Source organism: Puntigrus tetrazona, unplaced genomic scaffold (assembly GCF_018831695.1).
Source record: "Puntigrus tetrazona isolate hp1 unplaced genomic scaffold, ASM1883169v1 S000000653, whole genome shotgun sequence".
NCBI lineage: Eukaryota > Metazoa > Chordata > Actinopteri > Cypriniformes > Cyprinidae > Puntigrus > Puntigrus tetrazona.
Window position 1 is genome coordinate 267280 of NW_025048274.1, and position 27611 is coordinate 294890.

At 36.5% G+C, this 27611-nt stretch overlaps 1 pseudogene; it reads left to right on the forward strand.

Annotated features, from left to right (window-relative positions):
* LOC122334848 lies at window positions 1–27574 on the forward strand (annotated as a pseudogene).
* The last annotated feature ends 37 nt before the right edge of the window (window positions 27575–27611 follow it).

Sequence of the window (27611 nt, forward strand, 5' to 3'; positions counted from 1 at the left end):
ATGGTGCTTCATGGAAAGCACTTGCAACAGGAAGTCCAGATTGAGATGAATGATACCAACTCCAGTCAGAGTGGTGCAGGAGTTTCGTGGGAGTAGATGAGCATTTTTAAAGAGATGATTAAGGGATGGAGATGAGAGGTGGCATTTTTTCACCGAGTCCCAGTATTGTCTGAACAGCTACGTTTGGGGATTAGGATGATTTGTCTTCACAGGGAATTGTCAATTGGAACAATGTGGAAGCTCATGTGGCTTGTCATAATAATTAAGAAATATGAGACTAAACTCTTAGCACACCATTGGTGGTGGTTGTCTAGTTTTGTTTATGTCCAAAGAGTACAAGTGTTACATACTTTATAATTAAACTAGAACTGTCTAGAAACTCTTTGAAGACAAATGCTTAAATATTTGTTTCTGTCAGATATTTTACCCCACTAAGGTTTTGAAGAATTCTTTGAAAATTACCCATTACCCTTACCCATGACAATAAAGGAATCATAGTTATTCCGCTTTTTCTTTCTTCACATATTCTGACCTTCACACATAAAATATCTTCCTAGAAATGGCCAAAAACAGAAACTTGACTTGCCAATGTTAGGCTGCCAACAAGTGCTACCTCGTAGTCGTGCAATCAACATATCAGCAAATCAGAATCAAAGAAATGGACAACGCAATTGGTGTAAAATTATACAGATCCCCAGTGCTCACTGTTCTATGTTTTAGCATTGAGTGGTCCATAAAATATTACCCCATGAAAATCGCATGAGGGGAGGTGATGGAAATGTCAATTCCAGTCAAAGAGAGAAAAATCTTAAAAAATCTCATGAAATGCAAAGGCATCTAGCTTAGATATTACATGACCCCAGTAACAGCTTTTACCAACGAAAGTAAAAATGACAGATAGCCATAAATGCTTGATGTATTAGCAATTATCACTAAAGGTTATGTTTTATTTGTGTATAAAATAATAGCCCATTTGTGATCTGCATTTTTAAGTAGTCACTAAGTGACATGGAATGTTCCCTGTCGAGTAATGCATATCAAGATTTTGAGGTCAAGTGTTCACCCATTTAAGACTCCTACATCATCAGCAAGCAACCTTATTAGCATATCATTAACATTTGAAAGATATGCAAACAGTTGAAACCATTTATTCACTGCATGTCTCGTATATTCAAACAGTTCAAGACAAGAATGTGGATATCATTACCAGCACCGAGAATGGGTATTGTCGTGATATGTATTATCTAAAAGTATGTTTATTGAGCAAAAATACAGCTATTATCTATAGGCTTACAGAAACTGCGCTTTAACAATGCCTGCAACGTTTTCTCTTGCTGCAGGAGTATTGGACCACAACAATGTATTGTGTCTTTTCTCTCATCTTCAGCCAATGGAGAATTTCCTCGGTGGCTCCCACAAACCACGCAAAAGTGCTGTTTCACACCGAGCAATGAGAACATCAAGACCACTACAGCACTCTATGGAGGGCCTGGGCGTCTACAGAATGTGAGTTTTAGCTACTTTCATGTGCTTGAGCTGTTTGTCTTTTTGAGTTGTTTCTAACTTTTATCTGGCTTGTTCTGTCTGAAATTTGCCCCAATGTGATTACAAGTCTGAAGTTTGGTGCAGAACACAGTTATTCGTGTTGTTGTACTGAAACTGTAGAGTGCATGAGCACTAAAACAAACAATGTCATTGTTTAATGGTTAGTCATTATGCTGGTATATTGAAGGCAAGAAGCATCTGTCTGATTGAAATATAATGCATCAAATAAAGCAAAACAACTGTGGAATAAAAATAATGAAGTAGTCCATGTACATTACAACAGCACCTCATAGCAACCCCATAGGAGAATGAAGTGTACATCAATTACGTACTGCATTTTAATGTGATTATAATAAAAAAATAAATGCTGTTTTTGTTGTTTGTGCAAATGCACTGCAATAATTGGACATTTAAATTGAATTATCAAATTGATTAAACAGCAGAAGTTAATGCTCCTCCACCTGCATGCAATGTCATTACTTGAGGGTCCTGTGTGGTTTAAACACAACCATGCTACTACGGTTTTGGGAAAACCATGACTAACTAGATAATTTCTCTAATGATATGATCACACTACTGTGTGCAGCAGATATGATCACACTACCGTGATATGATCACACTACTGTGTACTGTTAAGCAGCAGTTATGTCAACATACAAAGCAAAATAAAAATAGAAAACACATCCAAAATATAAAAACCAAGTGTCAACCAAGTGTTTTTTTGGAGGGGTAATGCTAATTGAAACACACAAATTGTTTTCACATGATAGCCAATGCATATTTTGATAAAACAGATGCCATATCTAATCAACTCTCCCAGCTCCAACAATATTAGCACCATGCTTTATAAAGACTCTGGGATCTTTGTTTTCACAGCAAGTTATGAGTTATGCGCTGCAAACATCAGAGCACCTAATTCAAAGTCAGACCACGTAATTCCTTCTAGAGCACATTGAAATTGTTGAAATGCTTGAGTACACCAAATATGTTGGACTTCTAATGGATATAAAGATGAATGCTTATGAACAGGGCTCAGATACTGTCTCTCTTCCTCTCTCTCTGTCATGGAAGCGCACTGCAGAAAAAAGAAAGTGTGCCATCTACTGGACTATTGCTGCACCATTGTCTTCCATTCAGACACTGTTGAAAGGTGAATAATATCTAAGTGTGCTTTCACACTAAAGATTTTACAAGTGCACATCTGAGCCAGTATGTGGCTATTAAAACCAGGGAAACATACTAATCGCCCCAGAACATAAGTAATGTCATAATCTGTACTAAATTGTGGAGGTGAAGTGATATTGATGATAAAGGATTTGCATCTTTGCCTGGTCCTGTTCACATATATTATAGAAAAATAAATGTCTCATATCTGCTTCTCTCTAAAAACAGCTCTCATTCCTCCAGACTCTTAATTGTGACAAATACAAGATCCATTCTGTAAACTGGCCTAAAACATATTTTGTCAAAATACTATAGAGTATTTCACATTAATGCTTTCGAATTGTTAGAATTGCTCATGAAGCCTGTATTGTATAACATTGCTTCATATTAGAATGATTTCCTAGTGAACATGCATAAATCGTTTATAAAATCAGCCATCTAGCGCATGACCTTTGAAAATGTCCTACCAAATGCCATCAACAGTGGGAAGACTGATCTGCTTGCTCATAGCATATACAGGTGTTCCTTTTATGTTCATGCTCATTGTAGCATAGCCATTTATCAATATGGTGAGCTTGAGTGTTTGTGAAATGCCTCCCACGCCATTTCAGCCTTAATAAATCTGAATGAGCAGCTAATCTGCTATTCATTAAGACTCATTATCAAGACTCACTCACACAGGCCATTCTGTGGTGTAGTTCAGCTGTGAATGGTCAAAAACACCTTCCACCGTCTCTGCAGTGTCTGAAAAGTCAAAGGATAACTATCTGGTACTGAATGTTCTATGAAATTAATTGTTTCACTTCTTTCTATACACCTCCTTTTTTGCGCACTTTACAATTTTCAGCCCTGTAAACCATTGCATGTGATAGTGAGTATATGAGTCATTACAACTTAGGATAGATGTCATGCCCATCGATGTTAATTTAATTTAATTTACTTTTTGCAATTTATCTATTTATTACTTGAAATTTTTGGATTTAGAATCTGCATGCAATTTGAATCAAATTTGCATTGCACAAAAGACTATTTTCTTTTATATAAGGTATATAATAATTTAATCTCTGAAGTGTTTGAGTCTCAACGTATAAACAGATGAAAATTTTTTGCAATGTTTTTACGCTGTAGTAAAAAATAGAGAGAGAGAGAGAGAAAGAACCTAAAAGAGACATTGTTAGTTGTGTGTAATTAGTACAGAACCAATATGAAGTCATCCCTGCGTTTAAATTAGTGCTTTATTAAAAGTATTTTGGTCATACCTCCTAGTTTTAACCTATAATTTCTGAGCTGTTCAAAACCACAACTGCTCAAGACAATTAATAATTAAACACTGAACACTTTCTTCCAGGCACACTCGTGTAAAGCTTTCTGAAGTTCTATTTTCAGCAGTTGTTTTCTTTAAACTCAAAGGAAATCAAGCTGCACACCAGTCTTCCCTTGATTCAGTCATGTATAATTGATAAAACTTTAAAAATGTTTTGATCGTTTGATAAATTGTGCAACTATTGATATTTTGTGCCCTGCCTCCACTCACCCTCTTTCTATCTCTAATTTTACCTTCTCTTCTCTGTTCCTGCCCTCCTACGTCTTCCACTATTGATTTCTCCCTTTGCCACCAAGGCATCTCACTGGCGAGTAAAGCCCAGTTGAATGTGGGAGTATGCCTTACGCTGACTCAAATCTTGAAGTGCTGAGAGAGAGGGAGCATGTTCTTCTGTCAGATCAGCTCCTCGGCCTTTGTCTCCTTGATTACTTCCTCTGACTTTGTCTGCGTGATTGCTTCTTCTGATGAGAAAAGAGAGCGGGCCGCTAACCTCATGATGCACTGAGCGCCGCCGCTCAGCTTCCGATGACTCAGCCATTTCCACCAATCAAACCTTCAAGAACTCTAATAAAAGGAAGCTGTATAAGACCATAATTGGTGATATTTGTCTGCCACAAACCTCTCTTACAACGCAAACCTTCCTTTATCTTCCAGATCTAATTACAGATCTCTGTAGGTTCCTGGCAAGCAAATAAACTTTTATTTGGATGTTTTATTTGCAGACTAGAACAACATCACTGCATGAAAAGAGGTCTATTTTTTCCAGGGGATGTTTTATAACTTAGAGACTTTGTATTTCTCACCTTGGTCTCAGTCAGCTCTGGTGATTCATTTCAAAACTGGATTGGTTGCTATTCGATTAGTTCCAGCCCCAATCTACCCTTGTGACAGATAGGTGAAAAAAAGCTTATTGAATGTGCACTTCAAGTCTATACTTCAAATCTTCAAATCATATATATATATATATATATATATATATATATATCTTGAAGACATACATTAATTGAATAAAAGTTATTTAAATCAATTGTTATCACATATCACTTTATTTTAATGTGCCATTGTTACAGTGTAATTATACATTTAAATACTGAGTAATATTAATTTACTACGTGTGCTTACTATATGGTTATGGTTAGGATTTGGTTTTAGCTTGCATGTAATTATGCTTAATTTATTGCAATTATAATAGTAAGTACATTCAGTACACCTTAAAATACAGTGTTAAAATACCTCATTTTGATGTGTTGACTAACATGTAAAATTACTTGTTTGTAATTTTGTTATTTGATATAAATTTAGAACCAGTCTGCACCAGCACAAAAAGTACACAATTTGTAATGAAAAATCCTTATTTTTGTGACTTATTGCACATATATTTGTTGGAGTTTCCGTTTCAGACCTGAAATTTTCACAAAGAGGAGAGTATTGAAATGCATCATGCAAGGTGATTTACGGGTCTTAACCTATTATACACTTGTGTTGTTAGTAGATTACCCGCACCTGATTATCATTGTCTCTGCTTGTTTGCAGCCCAACGCTAATTTGCACTGTTCCTAGTAAATTGCACTGGTCATTAAATAAATGAGCCGCTGCATCTGTGTTATTTAATTTACACATTGCCAGTAGATCAATAATAGAACTTTCCACTCCCATCCAATTTTAACTGCAATTAACATGTCTCTGATGTGTGTTAACGTGACAAATTGACAAAAAAGAAACTAAATATAATACAAATAAAAAGTTTGCACTTAACGTTGATAGTGAATAGATGAAAATTCAACCGTGATTTGCTACCTTAATTTAAACCCGAAAGATTCAATTTCGAAACACCAATTACAATATCTTTAATGAAACCTGTCCCTCACTGAACGCCCAAGTAACCCAACTTAAAAGATCCAAATGCCATATTTGTGTTAATCTAAGCACTGTTATAGGACACCACAAATAAAGATAATAAATGGCACATGAAGATGACGTAAGTCAGCCTTCAGTCTGTATAGCTACTGAGCTGATAAAGATCTCAGAAAGAAAAAAATGATATGTGGTGCAACATACCTGCAATACACTTTAACCTTTAGAATCTATTGGATGTGAGCCTACTATATATCTTATCAGAATGTTGTCAGTATTAAGAAGTGAACTCAATCAGAACCTCATTCCTCTCATGAATAAGTGCATTTGACATTTAGCAATGAATGAACTTTTCATGCAGTGCTGTTTTCAGGTCTGTGAAAGACATTCTACAGGTTTCCAGCTAAGAAGAGAGAAATCATAAATTGTCTGTGGCTTTTTTGAACAGCCCAGCCCGCCAAACACATCACATAGCATCTCTTTCTATTTTTCGTCACACTTGTTTTGTCCAAGTTATAGTGTTGATTTTTTTTTTCTCCGAACAAGAAGTATTTTTATTTTACAAAGCTAATACATTTGCTGTGGACATTTGTGTGTGTTTTCAGCTGTCAAGTGGATGTTCCATACCTGTGGAGCAACAGGACAAGACGGCCCTCACGCCGACCCAGTGCAGTAACTCATACACCTAACACCAATGTCAATGTCACTGTAGGCACTAAGGGACCATTCAAGGGCATCCAGATGTGGAGGGTTCCAGAGACAAGGAAATACAGGTACACACATACACACATTATGTCCTGAGCCACCCCAAGCTAAAATGTCATACTGTTGAGCCTCTAGGAATTTAGTAGTTAGTTTTTCAACCATGAAATGGGAAAACATTCTTCTTCGGCACAATTGCTGCCTGTTATCAAGCCCGTCAGGTCATTCAGGTAATTGTTGTCCGTGGAGCAGGAGGAATGGGAAAACACATTTCATCAGCTGCACTGCTTCAGTAGCATCCAGACTGATAATGACATTCACTTAGCAAAGTCTGTAAAGAAAACAGCTCTGTTTTTTTCCAGCTCTGTTCAAAGTGAGCTGCCTATCTAGACGACATTTTAAGACATGCTCCTGATGCAAATGCTGTTTCAGAAGGTAATATTATGCTGTCTGCTGGAATATCTCATTTGGCCGTATACTGAGATGGCATTGTAAGTAGCTCCTGTGGGAGTAAATAAATAAATAAATCAGTTCAGCTCAAATAATCCATCCAATATGGCTGATGCAGTAATCGTGAGAAACACTTGTTGTTTAGAATGACAGCCTATATAGGAAAGTTTTTTTTCTCTTTTTCTGACAGTGCAACTTATCTGTGTTTTTCACAAATTTAGCAAATTACAGTTATGTCTGACTTATTTTCTGAAAAGTGAAGTAATTAAAATGGACTGTTTCTCATAATATTAACGTGCTGTGTAATTTTAAAGGAATACAGTAAAGCATTGATTGCTTAGCAACATGCTAATATCAAAATCAGCTGGAACTGCAGTAGTGGAGATCATTACTAAAAGTTGTGTTTCATCCACTTATGATGTTCCATCTCAGTTAGGAGGCAGCTGTAGACAGTATAATGCAGGGTAGCCTGCTAGGTTTAGGAACAGAGCATTCATGCCATCCCTGGTACAATGGTGGTGTAGTTTCTAAAAGTCAGGGATTGTAATTAGAAGATTGTCGGTTTGATCCCCGTAAGCAGTGTGTGAAGAACCATCGCCATTGTGAACTTGAGCAAAGCACTTAACCCCTGGTCACTCACGGAGAATTGTCCCTGTAATAAGTGCACCATAAGTCACTTTTGATGAAAGCAGCTGCTAAATGACTGCTTACTTACTTGTCTTGGGTTTAGGATCACGGCGTATGGAGCAGCTGGAGGACGCAGTGTCAGGCGGTTCACAAGTCACATGGGGTGTACATGACTGGAGACTTCCTGTTACAGAAGGATGAGCTGCTTTATATTCTGGTGGGACAGAAAGGAGAGGACGCTTGCCCAAATGTGAGTGTTCCTTTCTACCAAAACATCCCATGCTATCGTTTCTAAAAATGTGAAAGTATTGCATATGATTATATATTTTATAATCTTTAATTATTATTATTATTATTATTATTATTATTATTATTATTATTATTATTATTATTATTATTATTATTATTATTAGATGGTGCCTACAATGGCCCGGATCTGCAAGGAACAGCAAGGACCATCCATCAACAGGACCCAACTCAAGGGAGGAGGTGGTGGAGGAGGAGGTGGCACTTATGTTTTCAAGGTGACACTATAAAAAATAAATAAATAAATAAATAAATAAATAAATAATATATATATATATATATATATATATATATATATATATATATATATATATATATATATATATATATATTGTCTAATATAATTGCAATTTACTGCCAATATGTATGTCATGTCATTTTTATGCATACATTTTTTTATGCATGGTGTTCCTACAAAAATAGGAAGTATGCTTCCATATATACAGATTGGGATGGACCAGTAAGCAATCACTTGAGCAGAGCAAAACCATTCTAAAATCTTAGCATAGCAACACTCTGGAAACAGCCTTTCAAGTTTTACACAAACATAGTCTCACACTTCCTGTTTCTGTTGATTAAAGGTGGTAAATGGAGTTCACATTCCACTACTCATTGCTGCTGGAGGTGGAGGCCGTGGCTACAGCAGCCAATCGGAAACCCTAGAGGAAGTGTTGGACAGGGATCCCAGCATTCCTGGCCGCAATGGAAAATCTGGTGCTGCAGGTAACCCCAGTAGATTTCCTGTATTGTAAATCAATTAGAAAACTTTTAGCAATACTGAACTAGTGTGTATTACTGCTTGGGCAAACAGGAGCTCACAGTAGCAGCAAAGCAGAGCAGAGATTCTTATTTTATTTATTTTTTTACTTCATGTAGATGTTGGAACCATGCTTTTGTTTACCAGAATAGAAAGTTTGATTGATATGAAAAAAAATGCTGCTCCCCCAGGCTTTTATCCTACGTGGACATGGCCATGATAATTTTCTTTTCTGCTAGGCTTCAAAATAGTCCTTTATCCAGTCTGAGATTGATTATGATTTTTGAGGTGGTGCCTTCAAATTTCTTATAGCAGTGCCTGAATAAGACTGAGGCAGAAAATTAGTATTAGAATATTGGATTTTTGATATTCTTGATACACATATAGGAAGGTGGTAACAACAGTAATAATAGTGTGCTCTGCTAAGTCTAAGCAATTGAAGCCACATCTGTGTCTATGCATCAATTCTCTGGGTGTTCTGGTTGTTTCCTGACAATCATTCATTATGGCTTCTATCGGTGGCACTCTTTTTAAAGGCCAGCTCCCCCATTTTGCTCTATATACTACACAAAACCTTTCTTAATTCCTAGAATTTCTAATGCTTTTCACTATGTTTTTTTAATCATTCCCATTAGGAAATGTACAGAAATGTAATAAGTATAAAGTCAATGCAAGACCTAGCAATCAACTTAAAAAAAACACCCAGAACACCTTAGCAGTCATTAGCAATGATCAATGGCAAATACATCAATCTTTTTTTTTTCTTTTTGTCTCTAAAAATCTTCTGTATTTAAAATGGTCTGAGCGTTTTTTTTTCTCTCCAGCAAAGCATGTGCTGCTAAGAAACCATTAGAGAGTTAGCAAAATGGGACAGCTTTGACGTCTGAAATAATTTGCCACATTTTTATTTTAACATTTTCATGCTAAGCAACAGCACTGACCTGCTTTAGAAGAACAGGGATGTTCATAGGAGTCTATTTTCTCTGGAGAAATTGTTGTACCACTCTGCATTCATAGATCTGTTTGAGCATATATATATATATATATATATATATATATATATATATATATATATATATATAAAAGTTATATTGTCACCTGGTCACCTGGTGTGAAACCAGTTAGCCACAGAGAGAAACTGAAATGGAGCACGAGTGTCTTTTAGTGTCATTTTCATGATCTGTCTGGCTCTGTGGATTTCAGGCGGTGGTGGAGGCTGGAATGACACTGCCCCTGTTCCTCAAGGCGGGAGACCACTCATTCTAGGAGGTCAGGGTGGAGATCCCTGTCAAGCCATGGGTTGGAAAACCCGAGGAGGTTTTGGAGGTGGTGGAGGGGCCTGCATAGCTGGTGGAGGAGCTGGAGGATACAGAGGTTAGGTTTTAACCTTGTTTATTTTATATATCTTCACTTTTTTAGTTTTGTTTCATTTTATTACTGTTTCTCAACCCCATGACCATAGGGGGCAGTGCCTGGCACGATAATGATCCAAGAAAGGATGGAGATGATGGAACATCGTTCATAAGTCTTGATGGGGAAATGTACCTGGAGCCACTCAAAGGTAATACAACATTCTTTAGTTGTGTCCCAAATGATGCACTATACACTATGCATTTATACTATGTCCTATATTATGTATTTCATGAATTTTATAGCTTCCATTCACTTGCAAAAGTTTGGTGGATTACATTTCGGTTACACTTTATACATTCTACTAACTGTAAGTAACTGTAACTACATGTCAACTTCTCAACAATTTGCAGCTACATGTCTACTGTTTCTCAAATTAGACTGTTAAGGTAGGTTTAGGGTTAGTAGAATAAGTTGACATAAACTTGCAAAGCTCCTCATAGACATATATGGATTGTAACTAAGATCAACTAAGATTAAGATCATGAAGTTATGTTTTAACTCATAGTACATTAATAATGATAAGCCAAAAAGGGCCAGATGGTATAGGTTACTGTTTGTATTTCATTTTCAAAGCACGTCTTGTATGCTTTTGTGCTGGCATTGCACACAATCTCCTAATCCCTAAAGAAGAGGGTTATTTTCAGTTGAAAAGAATAACAAAAAACATTGAGCCAAACTTTAGTTTTTAAAAATATGAACGGTTAACTATTATTGAATTAAAGGCAATACATTGAATTTGCTGCTAGCATTCATACTTATATGTGGTGACATTTAAATACGCCATACTGTCTACCAGTGTACTCAGTGACATGTTTTTTCTGCACTAATGAGGTAGATAAAGTACTTTTAGAACATAGCAGAAGCACACGAATTAGGATGCAGTCAAGACAACAGGGGCCAACACCTCTTTAGCAGTCAAATTAAGGTCTTAAATTAATTGCAAGAATCAATTTCACATTTTTGTGGAAAGTTTAATAGGGACATTTAATTTAATTTGCAGTGAAATATTAAAGTGCCAATAGCAAGCATCTTGGAAAACAGATGTCTGGATGATAGAGGGCTATTGGTGGTATACTGTTAGTTAGTCAAAGTTTGTACCTAAAGTTGAAGGTGACACAAACACGGTTTCTTACAGTTCCTCTCAGGCAGCAATTTGCCTTAGAGAAGGTGCTTATGCTTCCAGGACTGGGAGTGATGAAAAGGAACTTCTACTTTGGAAATAGGATTGGATCATCAAAGTTTTATCTTTAGCTTGAGTCTTGTGTAATAATAGGGCAATTTTCCTTCTTGAGGCAATCAAATTATAAGGAAGATAAAACAGTTTGATGTACTATGAAAGTATACTGTGTACTATGAAATTATGATGTAAAAGTCGCAGAACTATAAACTACTTCCCCAAAGCATTCACTGGTGAACAAATAAGAAATTCTACATATTAATGGCATGATTCAGAAGCTGTAGACCCAGCAATAAAAACCTGTTCACAGTGAGACTTAGACTCTTATTGATATGACAACCTTAACCCTCATGTTGTTTTCTGTTCATTTCGACCTGGGCAGAATTTTTTTCACAGGAAATGTTAGTTAATGTCATTGCGTTGCACTAAACTTACTGACTTTGCTTACATGAGGCTTTTTTTTAACACTTGTGTTGTTTCTATGACTGGCGTACAAAAATGACTCTTGTTACAGTGTTTCCAAATATTGGATTGAATCCTTATTTTCTTTCAATTAGGGCATGTTTTGTATTTCATTTTGGATGCTATTGATCGTAAGCCTCACTGATCTAAGCTTATCCCCCTCAGATTTTGAGTTGATTAAATGTTTTTCAAAACCTTAGATCAATGAGTTCTAAACAGAAAAGTGCAGGATCCATATTATAGGGTCAATCCCCCTGGAACCACCTGGATTATGGTGCCTTGCTTAAGGGCCAAAAACTTACCCCTGTTGTGATCAAGCGAACAATCCTCTGATTATATGCCTCAAGCTTTCCTACTGTGCTTCACCATCCCATAAGTATGGTAATGTCATTTCCAGGGATGGAAGGCGACGGTGAAGTTATTATCAACCCAGTGCAGAACTGCAGTCACTGTGAGTCAGGAGATTGCCACGAGACCTCTGAGGGCACGGTGTGCTACTGTGATGAAGAGCTCTCGCTGGCCCCAGATGGAGTGTCCTGCATCAACTCAACTGGTTAGTTCATTCATAACACACTTCACCACCATTAGATGAGCGGCTATCTCATAAAATGGTAAAATGAATGTCTGGGAAGAGTGTTCTCACAATGACAAAGTTCTTTCTCAAGAGTGGCACTTACCTCCGTAAAGCCAAGTTCAATTCTCTGTCATTTACAGTCTCTCTGGCAGAGGTCATAACTGTCAGCTGTAGCTCCGTTTGCCAAAAAGAGAAAGAGATAAAAACACTCTCCACTGTTACACACCTCTTTTAGCTCCATTAATTCAGAATGTTTTACACATCTGCTCATATATGCAAATCGATTGAAATTCCCTGTGTTCTCCAGCACTGTTTTCAACTTCACAAGTGTTTAGTTAATAAGTGAGCTGGTGCCCATGGGTTCATGCTAATTATATGCTAATATCAACACTTCGAAGCTCTAAAAAAAGCTCCAAAAGTGTAAACACTTTGACAGGTTTTTAAGAAATAAGTGAGAAAAATAAGAATTAAATTGCATCAGATAAAAAACTTTTCAACTTTCTGCTCAGTAGGTTAGAGTCTTCTATTTAGTAGAAAATCTTATAAATAATGGGCGTGTCAGTACTACATTTAGAACTCCTAAATTTTTCTCCTAAAGTATTCCACAAAGCATAAAACTGGTTTATCTGTGAATATGTTTTAAGACAAAATTCTTATCCAAAACCTTTAATGAAACTTTGGTTTCAGTAGATTTGATGCCTGACATGAACACACTTTGTTTTTATTTTTTGGTGCTTAACAATTATTAACAATGGACCATAGGATTTACCTATTTTAAATGTGAAAAGCTCTAATTTCTGAATAATTTATTACTAATTTCTGCTCTAATTTGTTTGTGTATATTTGTTGCTGTGTGTTTGTGTAGCAGTGTTGCCCACCCAGCCGTCTCATCTGCCAGTGGGTCTGTCAGTGGGGACTTCTGCACTCATCGCCGCCTTGCTGTTGGCGTCTCTGGCGTTATGATCAGTAAGTAGACCTTGTCAAATCCTTTTTATAAGCGTAGTTTCATGGAGTCTCAGAGATTAAACAAAACACAATACTTGAGCCAAGTCATTTGGGGAATGTTTTTGTTACTTTTTTGGGTATTAGAAACAGAGCGGATAAACCTGCACTTTTACTGGCCAATATGACTATGGTCTTAGGCAGTACATGGACACCTATAAGTGTGGCTGTAGCTTCATCTCGATGCCACTGTAGCAAAATGTCAAATTTATTAAAATTATATATACGTTTTGTATATTTATATGTTTTGTTTTTGTTATTTTTTGCTTTTTGGAAGAAAAACCCATTTGAATGCACTTTTAAAGAAACAGTATAATCATTCAGCTGCACACATGCCACACAAGCTTTCAGAATTCAAAATGAGGATTCATGTCTTACGTTTGAGACACACACACACACACACAGAGTCATGGCATCGAACACATCATCTGTCCACCTACACTGTAGTAGCAGTCTCTGAGTGATAAATAGAGTAGATGTGTGATAAATGGGCTGTTAACTGAGCTCTGACAAGCCTTGTCGATTACCACTTTATGAATAAATCACTTCCACATGCTGCACCGATGTGTTTACTGTGTGGGTCAAGCCCACCAAACTTGGACTAACATGCCTGTTCGTGAAAACTGTTTTGAAGTGTCCAGTGTTTTCTCATGGCATCCGCAAATTTGCAAGAAAATGTCACCACTAAGGTTGTTGTAGTTAACTAAAATGATTAAAATGATAGACAAAATAGCTTTTAAAACCGATTTTATGTTAAACCTGATTCAAGTCCAATTTAGCTTTTCCAAAAGGTGCTCAAACAAAACATTATAACACTAGTTATTGCAGTTTGATGGTTTATTTCCAGATGAATACAATCTGAATGTATTTGACAATGGCAACAATCCCATTATGCTAATAGTTATGTAGCAAACTGGAAAAAAATATATCACGCTGTGCTGATTGTTGTCCAGTGTACAGACGTAAACACACCGAGCTCCAGTCTATTCAACTTGAGCTACAGAGTCCCGACTGTAAGCTGAGCAAACTGAGAGCTTCTACCATAATGACCGACTACAATCCCAACTACTGCTTTGGTGGAAAGACCGCCTCCATCAACGATCTAAAGGAGGTGCCACGGCGTAACATCTCCCTCACCAGGTTGGGAGCATCAATAATTCCTTATAGTTCAGTTAGGCTGCAGAAGTTTCATGTGCTAGCATGCTGTTTGACCGTCATGGGTCTTAATAATCTCCTAATAAGTGAAGTCTGAAACTTCCTAAATGCAGTATGTGAATGGAGTGATATTGTTGACCAAATTAGTAAGCATACTCTTAATGTTTTGTTTGTAGAGGTTTAGGTCATGGCGCATTTGGAGAGGTCTATGAAGGACTAGCCATTGGGATTCAGGGAGCCCAGTCCAATGCAGGTGGCTGTAAAGGTAAGATCTGCATATATATATATATATATATATATATATATATATATATATATATATATATATATATATATATATATATGATTGTAACCATGAATACATTGATTTGTGTCTCTGTGTGTTTCTATGCTCTGTACTAATATTACTGCTATATATGAATTTAGCATAGATGCGATTATTAAATTCTTCTTTTATTAGACCCTTCCTGAGGTGTGCTCTGAGCAGGATGAGCTAGACTTTCTCATGGAAGCTCTCATAATCAGGTAACAATGAAAAATGCAAGATCCATCATTCCAATGGGCTAATTTATGAGCACATAATAGCAAAAATACCATATTTCTCTTTCTATTCCTCTGACAGCAAGTTTAGTCACCAAAACATTGTGCGGTGTATTGGGGTGAGTCTGCAAGCTCTGCCTCGCTTCATTCTGCTGGAATTGATGGCCGGAGGGGATCTCAAGAGCTTCCTGAGGGAAACTAGACCAAGACTAGTAAGAACACACATGTCACAGAGTGTGCACAGTGTCTTGTATTGCGCAAACCTCATTAAGTTATGTTTTTCATTAGTTTATTGAATGAATAGTTTGTGATTTGCTTTAGATTATTTATTTGATGGTTGTGTTTTTGTTCTGTGTATATTACTATGCTTGCAGATAGTTTCCGATGAAATAAATGCCCAAAAGTACAGTTTACTTTATACTGTAATAATGTCAAATTATAAAAGTTTTCGCATTTTTTGTTTTGGGAGTCCCCAACAACAGGTCTGCATGCATGTAAATTTAAAAAACATTCATTTTCACATAATATGCATTTATTTGTAACTTATTTGCTCAATGGTTCACTTTGCGATTAATTTTTCCAAACCCTGCCTTTGTGTAACTTCGATATAATATATATATATATATATATATATATATATATATATATATATATATATATATATATATATAGAGAGAGAGAGAGAGAGAGAGAGAGAGAGAGAGAGATCAATAAAATCGTTTTTACAAAGAAAAAAATGACACAAAATGCCATAAATTGACAATTTTATTAGATCCATGTATACAAGAAGTTGAGAGTTTCTTGAGAGAATGTCCAACAAATACACAGTTCGGGTTCATCTGTCCATTGTGTGAGAAGGATTCCAGTGGTTGACTAGCAATTTGTTCTTGCTGCTGTGAGAACAGTTAACAGTAGACATCTTTGTTGGGTGGACAAAGTGAGGTCTCAAAAGCCATTCATGCGTGGAGTAGAAGTTCACTCAATAACTGGCACAGAGTCCAACATATCTCAGTACCCAACAAATATAATCGTGAGAGCTGAGTCCAAAAAGGTGAGAAAGAGGAATTGCCTTTGGGGCACAGTTATTTAAGTCCTAATAACCAATAACCCATTTAACCCTTCTTAGTTAATGGAGGAATTAATGAATATCACAGATTTCAATAAATTAATTTTAAAACTCTATAAACGTATATCATATAACAATGCTCCAATAGTAATATCAATAACTAGATGGGAAAACGATTTAGCCTTCTAACCCAACCTAAAAAGGACAGACGATATCCAGGTTTTTGCCATAAAATTGTTTTATTATGCATGGAAAGCACATAGCCTGATGTCTGCTGCACTCTCTCCCTTTATAGACGCACACACATTAACATACACACTAATATTGTTAGCACTACCCTGAGTACTTCACCCATCAACTTAAAAACAGCTTGACTTTTTACAAGCGAGGTAATAATGGCTGTGTTACTAAAGACAATTAACTTAAAGTTTCACTATTAGCCAAACACTTTTTCGAGATTAGTCTCCTCAGATAGGCATTATTTTTCTAATAATTCAACAGCCCATCATCAATTATTTCTTATTGATTATTGATGCTCTATTGATTATTATTGATGTTCTAATAAATGGCTAATAATCTAGTAATACACATGGTAATAAGCAACTTATAGTTGTTACCGTAAAATGAAGTGTTACCAATAACTTTATATACGGTTCATTTTTACATTTAAAACTTTGCAGGATGTTTTCGTTCATTTAAATTTGTGTTAAACACAAAGGCTATTTTCAAAAATCCATAATGGGGTACTTAACAAACTTAAAAAGTGCACAAGAAGATTCAATAGCATGTTTATTGGTATTTCAAGGACTATAGATTTTATTATGAAAGTACAAATACATGGATCAAAAAAGCACTAGGACTTAAGTTCAACTAATGGCATTTAATATTTATTAAACTATAATAAATGTATATTTAAATGCAAATATCATGCAGTCCTGTCTCTAAAGATGTCATATTATATTTGCACTTACGTAAATTCCTCTAAATATATTATTGAAATATGTTAAAACTTATTATTTTGCTAAAGTTAACAATTATTTTGACAAGGGAATACTCAGCATTCTGACTTTTTGTAATGCTTTCCAGGAGCATCCTTCAAGTCTAACCATGGTAGATCTTCTCAACATTGCCAGAGACATCGCCCGCGGATGCCAGTACTTAGAAGAGAACCAGTTCATCCACAGGTATAATTACCGACAACCCAACACACCTTCACACATCACAGATCGATTTAACAACAGATGGATGATCTGCTTTTTTTCTGAAGTCAGCACAAAATCAGCGCTCCTGACTCCGTTCAGGAGTTGTGCTTCCCTTTCATACCTGCGGTGGGAGTTCTATTTCCTTTTGACACTCTCATCCAGAATGGCATGAAAAATGAGTCCACTTAGAGCTCATTTATGCTACATGAGCAGTCCGGTCATCAATCCCGGTATAGAACAGGGACGCCGAGACACTTACCCATCTGCAGTTTCCTACTGAAGTTCCTCACACAGCCGAGTTAAAATGTATCTGGGCCTTCGTGTTCAGTTTCAACTTTTTGGTCAAAACCCAGAGGGATTGATCATTTTGCCCTTTCTGTGATTTTTTTTCTTTTTTTTTTTTTTGCATAAAAGGTGTAATCCATTGCTGTCAACCAAACACCAAATGCCTTCAAATAGTGCGAGTAATTGGAAACATGAGTTCCATGACATGACCTTCAAAGGGAAACAAGAATAGTCTTGCAGATCAAGATGCAGAACTATAACTATACACAACTTTTAGACTTTCATTGCAGCATAATTAGACCAAAACAGAACGAAATAAATAAAAAATAAGTGTGATCAATTAAAGTATTTGCATTGAGTAACACGTTTGGTGATTAGGATGTTAAGACTTGATTAAGTAGTTCAATCATAAAACTCTAGAAGGTGTGTACTTATGGGTTGTTAATGTAACTGGTGATATTCAGAGAGTTAAAGGACAAACTGATTTGTATATGCCGCATATGCAGCAAATGAGCTTACTGCCTTGAATTAATATGACTGGCTTGCATTCACTTGAGATCCCTGCAGTGCACTCTCCGAAGCTCCACCTCCACGCACAGCAAAACGTTGCTTAATTTTGAAATTTTTGCTTGTCTAGAAACCCATTCTTTATTTAAGAATTTTTAGATATTGTGGCTGGAAACAAGACAAAAAATCTTGGCTTGAATGTTTTCTTCTACGGGTTATTTGAAATGCTATTTGTGTAGCAGTGTATATATTAAATACTCTCACCACAGTATTGCCATGTTAACTGAGAGTAGCAAGTTCATGTACTTGTTTGCAACAGCAGCAATAATCTTCAACTATAGCAATAACCAACAGCAGTGACAATTCAGACGCAGTAGTGTAGCAGATCTATTCTGAGATCTAAGACCAAATGCATTGACATTTTCATCATCACGCTAAACGTTTCAGAGAGCTGTCATTGTTGAACTTCACTAAACACTTACACGCATCTTTGTTTTCCATATTTTATGTGTACCCCAACACAAAACATTATGCATATAGATTTTCCAAAAAAACCCATAATTTTGCATGATTTAGAAGCTGGGAACAAAAATGTCATAATGTACTTGTAATGCTATCCTTGCAGGGAAATGTGGTGCCCAAAATGTAGGGAATACTAGGTGCACACACTCACGAAGCTGAAGCATACAACCCAGGCTCACTGGAAATACGTTCCTGTAAATACACTTCAGCAGAATCGTCATTCTATACCTGACTGCCTATTTCATGGAAGTTTCATGGAGTGGCGCTAAACGCAAGTTCAGTACATAACCCTGGCATACATTTTTACTTTATGCATATTTTAGATGTTTTGTTGAACTGAAACTGTGGCTTTGCAAGGCTTTATTGCAAAGCTTTATTAATTGAAACTGTGGATTTGCAAATCATACTTTATGTGAAAAGGAAAAAAACTGCCTCTAGTGAGTTTTACTGCCTCTAGTGTTCATTTCAACTGGAACCTGCAGCAGTTCATATGTATAAGTACTTTTTTAGGTTTTGCACAAATGTAGGGAGTGCAACGTATTTCCAATCGGCCTAGCTTAGAAGCATATTAAATAATGAAGTTACAGCAATATTTTATATTCAGCAGATCTACAGCCTGAAGGAAACATCAGTTTCTTAACTCAAACACAATTTCGTAAAAATGGGGACAGATGATACTTAGTGTCTCAATTAATGAGACCAATTTGTTATTTGCTGGTCACACCTGTGTAAAAGAGAGTCCTGAAGAGAATTGCTGAAATTTTGTTGACAAGAAGGAACAGGTTTCGATGCAGAAGTTTTTGATGAATGCCAAAACTGCATTATTTGATAAAACTTAGGGATCCTTTAAAGACCTATAGCTCTGCATCATCTTCACCGACATTCTCCTAGACTTCTGAATCCATTTAGAACTTATCTTATCTTTTAAAGCATAAGGGTGTCGCACTCTCAGGAGGAGAGTGAGCCGATAAGGAATTGTACTTGCGGAGAGAAGGTTTATGAATCTTTATCTTCTAGCATTGTCATAAGAAATTAGACGGTGAAACAACAAATGAATGTTCAATACTGCTATAATATCAACACGCAACAAAGAAACATGACAAAACAAAGTACTTTAATTAGTGTGTGATGTTGACTTCTGAAGGTCACTGGAACTAATGTGCTTTACTAACTGTAAGCTTGTGCTTTACCGTTTTTTTTTTTTTTTTTTTCAAACATATGCAGAGTTGACATGTTCATCGTTTATAATTGGAGCATTCTATCTTTGGTGCATTACTAGCGATGTTGATGGGGTGTCATTCATGTTACATGCTCTAATTCATGTGGACAGCATCTCACAATGTTGCGAATAATGGACACCAGTAATTAGACACGCACAATGGACATTTAGGACTAGACTTATTAAAGCAGAGCTTTAACTAGTTAGTTAACCAATTTAGTATACTTGCATTTGCAAGGATATTTACAGTAACAGGACTGAAAACAACACTGCTGCTGAACAATGCTGAAAAATTTAAGCTGGCAAAGTGTAAGTTACTGAAAATATAAAACATGTCATAATATATAAAATATGTGCCCTGGTGGGTAACAAGGAGAGAGTGATCTAAATGCATTTCTTTAATATATTTCACAAAAAAGATGAAAATCCATGGGAGAAACAACAATAAATATTACAAGAGACAACACAACTGTGACTATATTGTGATACTGAATATCGTTTTGTCATTCTTTTAATTAAAATCAGACAAATATCTGATATAAATGTGTCTTTCTACTCACTTGTTATTCTTAACAGAGATATCGCTGCCAGGAATTGTCTTCTGACCTGCAAAGGTCCGGGGAGGGTGGCCAAGATTGGTGATTTTGGCATGGCCAGAGACATCTACAGGTAAGCCTTATGATCTCCTAATTCACCTCAAAGTTATCCTACTGTAACATAAAAATGATAAACAAACAAATAAATAAAATAAAATATGTATTAAACATGCAAACACCAGTCTGCATCAATTAGAAATGACAGACAGAAAAAAAAACCTTGACAGTTCTATATTGCATCCGTGTTTATATTCAATATTCAATTGGCTATTAAATCCGAAAGACTGTTTAGTGGCTGTGTTTTTCTTCCACAGCATTTCAGTTCAGAAAAGATGAAAGCATATCTCATTCTGAAAACCCATTTGCAAGATTTTATTACCGACATATTTCTCATTTTAAGGCAAGAGCCAAGCAAACTTATTTAATAAGTGCTCAGCTAATTCAAAGGGTAGATAGCTATGTCCTTGTTATTTATACAAAAAAAAATTATCATGGTTATAATAAACCATGGCTCTGTTAGATATAACATGCCACTCTTATAGTATCTTTATACAGTACATACATTGTAATTCAGAAGTTAAAAAACAACAAACGCTGCACGGCTGCTTTCAACATTGATAATAAATCAGCATACTGCATTAGAAAGATTTCTGAAAGTTTTTCAGTGACACTGAAGACTGCAGTAATGGCTGCTGAAAATCCAGCTTTTACCCACAGAAATAAATCATTTTAAAAATAATTTAAAATAAGAAACTATTGTATTAATTGCAATAATATTCACAACAGTATTTTTTTCTCTCAAATAAATGCATCTTTGTTGAGAATCAAAGAAGAAACCTCTTAAAAAATATATATTAAGTGAACTAAAATCATTTTCCACACCATTTTTGGTTGTTGTAAATGTGTCGCTGGTTCCTCAAAGATAAATTAAATTCATGTTCAAGCACACAGTAACTGTCCCATTTTGTTGCTCTTTACTCACATGTGCATGTATCATTTGTGAAGACTCTAGCGACTTTTTCCCCTGGAAGGTTCACTGAGGGAGCTATTATGCTTTTTTCCTTAATTCAAAAAAAAAAGCACAATGACTGTCAACTTCATTTTAGGTTAACAACAACAAAATCTTAACTTGCCTCAGCACTGGACAACAAATCAATCAATCACTCAATTTGGCACTATTACGAACCTTTGACATTATCCATCAGATGAGATGGTAGCACCAGTGCAACGAAGTGAAAGGATTTGTGAGCTTGACTGCCTCTTAACCGCTACTGAAAAGTGTGTCTGAAAATGGCTTGCTTAGCTGGTGAAAGAAGGGTATTATTAGCCAGAGAAAATCTGAAGGGAAAAGATGGTGCGTTGTTTTACTCCCTCCGGAGAGTTGCCGTAAAAGTGTGCTCTAATTGCTGATGCAGATTTTTCTTGCATTTTCCCGCTGAGCTCTGCAGACAGGACAGGAGTTTAGAACTGTGATGAAAAAGCAGTTGGTGATGGGAAAAATTACAGTGGAGGTTTGAGTGAATATTTCATCTCAACTTCTGAGAGATGAGGATTCTTAGATGTGGTCAGTTTTAATGGACATAGTTAACTCTTAGAGGTTACTTCGAATTTTTTGACAGCTTTTCATTATCACTAGGGACAGGTCAGGATGGTCAACTAGTCTCCCAACAACCAATTAGTGAAGCTGACTAGTTCTCTTTTAGTTTTAATCTTTTTTAGCATGATGCCTGGAGAGGGTTTTAATGTGCTGACAAACAGCAAACTGTTAGAATGTTAGCAAGCTAAAACTTTCTGACAAGCTGCTGGTCTTCTTTAAAGCATCTTGCTTTAAATAAATAAATAAATAAAACCACTATAGCCATCAAAACACAGCTTGTGTTTTAAATTCAGCACACCGACTGAACAAAAAAAAAAATTGACAGTTACCGTTGGAGTCTAAACATTTGTTGTGAGCAGCGTTCCTGTTTTTATGCATAATTCATTATTTTGCAATGACTATGAGAGCATTAAATTAATATAGAGTTTACTTGTTGAATATTAAATGTTAAATTACCTATATGTAGCCTGTCCTGTCATGCTGTTTTTTTAAACAGGAACATCCTATAAACTTCCTGAAACACCTTGATCTTAAAACAAAATTAACTATAACTTTTAGCAGGAATTCTGGAACTGAATCTTAATAACTCATATTGCACTAAACAGTATTTTGTCCAGCCAGTTGATCTTTAGAATTAGAAAGATGCAGCAATACACACAGCTCACATTCAAAACGTGAACACAGAAGAAGATACTTACCTTTTTTTTTCTCTTGAATTGAGTTTATGAACTTCACAATCCCAAACTTAGCTTACCCTGACTCAAGCCTTTTGTTCTCCATCTCCTCGCCTGTGGCAGCAAACCATCACACCAGGGACCATGTAGTCAGTAGCGATACAAAGGTTTTCTGTGATATTCTTGATTTTTATACTTCAAAGGGTTCCATTGTTGGTTTCCCTTGAGTCCTGGCTTGCGAAATCCGTTCGCATGACTGAGATTGGTGGAAACATGAGTGTAATGTTGGTTTGTGAGGTGTGTTTTCCTGAGGGAGGTAAAACAGGCCTCGCTGCCACAACCCCAGTAAGCCACAAACTAGTGTATATAGAGCTTAGAGTTCGATAAACCCAGGATCATCAGGATTTTGACAAAAAGTGCAAATGCTTTTGTTTAGGAGATAGTGGCCAGTATATATTTTCAGCTCCAGTCTCTCGTTTTTTCTTTTGTGATAAATGCTCAGCATAACACACACCCAGGAATATTGCTTTAGCAACCTCAGGATAGCTGAAGGCAAAAAACAAGACCTATTTGTCTCTTTTTTTCTTTCTCTCTCACTTTATTTATTTTTCCCTGTTGTCAGCAGAGGGTCAGATATTGGAACTAGATCTTGATAACATCAGCTCTGGATGACGAAAATAGTTTTAGACTCACAGTGATCACACTATGAGAAATGTGAAGAATATGACATTCAGATACGGCATTCAGTAAGAAAGTTGCAACATCCTTAAATAAAAAAAAAAAATAATAGTAAAGAAATAATCATGAAATGTAATTTTTGGGTGTGCTATAATAAGTATACGGTAATAAGTAAATAATTACTGTTTTATAACAGTTTTGCATCGATTTAAAAGTTATTTCCATGGTATGGTTTAGATTAGGACTTGCTTCATGAAAAATTTAGCTCACAAAAAGTAGCAGACAGGATGTATCTACTTATGTAATTTTTAATTTATTCTCCTTGAATACAATGTGTGTTGCTTTGGGACACGTAAGAGGATCTACCAAATGAATAATGTAAATGTGAATGTAATGTTGGTACTGCTACTATTGTACTTTTACATGACACTTGCATGCAAATGTAGTATCTTGCATATAGCATTAAAAGCACAGAGCTGATGATACTCAAGTAATGATTGCGCTCTGCATAGGAAAGTTTGACTAAAATTTGCATCTGCAATTGCATCTAAAGTTCAATATATCTTATATGTTTCCAGATCCACATATGTTTTTAGTTCAGTTTTTACCTCTAATATCACAATTCCATAATGTCCCAAGTTTAACCCTAAAATCTGATTAATAGGAATATTGCTCCATAACCAACAACGATATGTTTTAGAAATGTCCTACTTGAATTTAGTGGCTACATTCAGTCTTCTATTGCTTTCTGACTATTTATAACTTTTGTTATACCATATTCACTTTACGAATATGATAGGAAAACAACTGTCTTGATTAATTTGAAATATCTCAGGACATCGATGTAACTTGTCCATAACACTTTCATGTATAATTAAACCATTATAACATAGAGTTCAACAACAAATTAAATAAGGCATGTTTAATGAACTGAGAGTTTAATGTTTAGGTAAGGACCCATGACATGGATGTTGACACAGCATTTAGATAAGTTACTTAGCTGGTCCAGAAGATCTACATATTTTATATACTGAAAAAGATATTTTGAAAAATATCCAAATGAATCACTGCTTCAATGACTCTGGTTTCAAATGACATCATTTTCGATAGATGACTGAGATGATTTGGCATCTCCAGTGAACTAGATCAGTCACTTTTCATTTACCATAACCCTAATTTCCCTCTTGATCCAGTTTATGACCCAAGACAGACAGATCCAGCGACTGGGTCTAAATTCAACATTTAGTTATTTTACTTTGCTTGTCTAAAACATCTGCATTTTTTATATCATAAGTAAAACATTAAGTTGTGCATCTCAGATGAACAAGGTCAGTCACTTTCCATAATCCACTTAAGTAAACTTGTCTCTTAATTTCAACCTGGAGGGGAAAAAAAACTATTAGATTATTCAAGCAATAGACTCCCATTTTAAACAAGTTGTTATTATTTTATAATGCTTTTACTTTTTTTAACACAAAGCCAAGCCACATGCACGCAGTTTTCATTTAGTGACTAATTTAGTTACCAAGGATGAAGTCAAGGCTTAAGAAGACGCGGATATAAATCACCTACCAAAAAAATGGCAATTTTTCCATTCTTACGTAAGTCACACATGGACTAAGTTTCTCAATTGCGTCTTTACATAATTTTTGCTCCTTTCATTTTCCAGTGCTTTTTCACTCTCTGATCTGTGACTGGAGTTAATAAGTCACTCTGCTGCTGTCTACTGTGGGCATTCATAACAATGTCTCTTCTTTTGTCTGGGCATGTGTTTTTCCATAGAGCTAGCTATTACAGGAAAGGAGGCCGAGCTATGCTGCCAGTCAAATGGATGCCTCCCGAGGCCTTTATGGAGGGAATCTTTACCTCAAAAACAGATACATGGTGAGCGTTGTAATATAATTACATAATTAAAAGATTCATTTGCTTCAAGTTCTGTCTTATGCTATTGCAACCCCACTGTTTCTCACCCTCTGATATTGTTCTTTCCATAATTATTATGCTTTCACCTCTCTACTCTTCATTTTCTGTCTTTTTGACTTGTTTTTCAGGTCATTTGGTGTTCTGCTCTGGGAGATCTTTTCACTTGGCTATATGCCATACCCCAGCCGCAGTAACCAAGAGGTGTTGGAGTTTGTTACTAATGGAGGCCGGATGGACCCACCTAAGAACTGCCCCGGGCCAGTGTGAGTTGACTCTTAAATTCGAATATGCAAGATATTTATGCAGCACTTCCTTATAACATACACTTAAATGTCAAGAATCGGTTGTTATCTAATGAATATGAATTTTGATTCTCGATTTTTCAGTCATCATTATCCTTTCCATTGCTGTATGATTTCTGTCTTTAAAAATAATATTAATCTAACTTTTGTTTTGGTTTAAGTTTTGGTTTAAGTTACTAAGCTCATCTGGGGACCATATTGAAGAGTTTTTAGTTTTTAATCTTTAAATTGTATTAAATTGTTCTATCATGTAATGAAAATATATATTTTGTTTATAAAAATAGGTACCGGATAATGACACAGAGTTGGCAGCATCAGCCAGAAGACAGACCAAACTTCTCAACTATTCTGGAGAGGATTGACTATTGTCTGCAGGTACTACATCTTAAAATCATGTTATAGGTTTGTTAGGAGCAGCATTTTTGAATTTCAGTATTGTAATATGCATTCTGTACACTGTGCAGAAGGAAATTGGTAAAGTATGCAGAACAGAGTTGAGCATATTATACAATCAATGCCACTATGTAATATTCTTTATTCATTTTAATTTAATTTAATTACATTTGATTTGATTAAATGGAATTTGTTTTAATTTAATTTAATTCAATTTAATTTAATTTAATTAAAAAAATAGTATTTCTAATAAGGTACAATGCTATCTTTGATTAATTATTATGTTAGGATTTATTATTATCTTATTTTATTAACATTTATTAAAAATCTTTTTTAAAAAGTGTATTGAGAAGTTTGACTACTCAGATTTTCAAATTCCCCTAGGATCCAGATGTGGTGAATGTGCCTTTGCCTGTCGAGTACGGCCCCATCCCTGAGGAAGAGAGAGGGTACCCATGCGTCCCGATGACCCATCGGCCCCCTCCTTGCTTGTAACCCCTCAGGGAACAGAGGAGGCTTCATCTGCCACCCACTCCGATCAGCCTAAGAGAGATGGGAGGCTGTTCTCATGGCCAGCCACTCCTCTGAAAGCAAACTCCCACCCGCTCCCCAACCTCAACCTCACCCCCATCACCTCCATCAACCCGCAGTAGTCACTGCACCCATACCAGCTGCCAAACCTTCCTCTGCAACTCCTTGACCACCCAAGATGGAGGCCATGTGAATTTGGGCTTCATGCAGGCCGTCCAGTCAGAGAAGGAGAGCCGTAACGGAAGCCCACCAATCTCTGGAACCCAACCTACGGCTCTTGGTTTCTACAGCAGCAGCAGAAAAGACAGCAGGCCCAGGCACAAAGGCAGACAAGCGGCCCACGAATCCCAGGTGAAGGGCAGGAACAAGCGGGCCGGACTGTGACAGTAGCTGAAGCTCTGGGCCTACAGCAACACAGCACAAACAGCAGCAGTACCAACAGCAGCTCCAGCGCAACAACAACAGCAGCAGCAGCAGCAGCAGCAACAACAAGGTCTGTGTCGACCGCTTTTGCCCCTCCTCCCCCACCTGCCCCAACCCCTTTACTTCTGGATTCGGCCAGCCTAGCACCGGTTCCACTCTACAGACTACGCCGTTTCCCATGTGGGAACATCGGATATGGCTACCAGGAGCAGGGCCTGCCCATGGAGCCCATGCCAGGGCCCCAGCCTCCCCCACCTCATCCTGGCCAACAGAGGCCCATAACTTTGGCTAGGGCCAGCGGCCCTGAGGACAGTCGCCCGCTTCTGGTCACCATGGGTACAGTGCAGGACTCCAGACTCCCGAAAATGGAAGGGCACAACGCCACTGTGCTGTAACTGTGCACGTTCTCTATCAGTGCCCACTCTGCAAAACACTGTGCTGTCCATTTATGTCCACCTTTGCCAAGCCCCTTTGTGCTTTATCTTTGTGCTTTTCAGCCATGAGACTTGGACTAGAAAGGTTCTCTGCTGGAAACTCAGAGAAACTAAGTTTCACTAAAAGAGAGCAATTGTCATTTGAATAAAGTAACAACACTGCTGAGATTCTGAACATACAATTGAGAGACTAAAATAAACTGATTA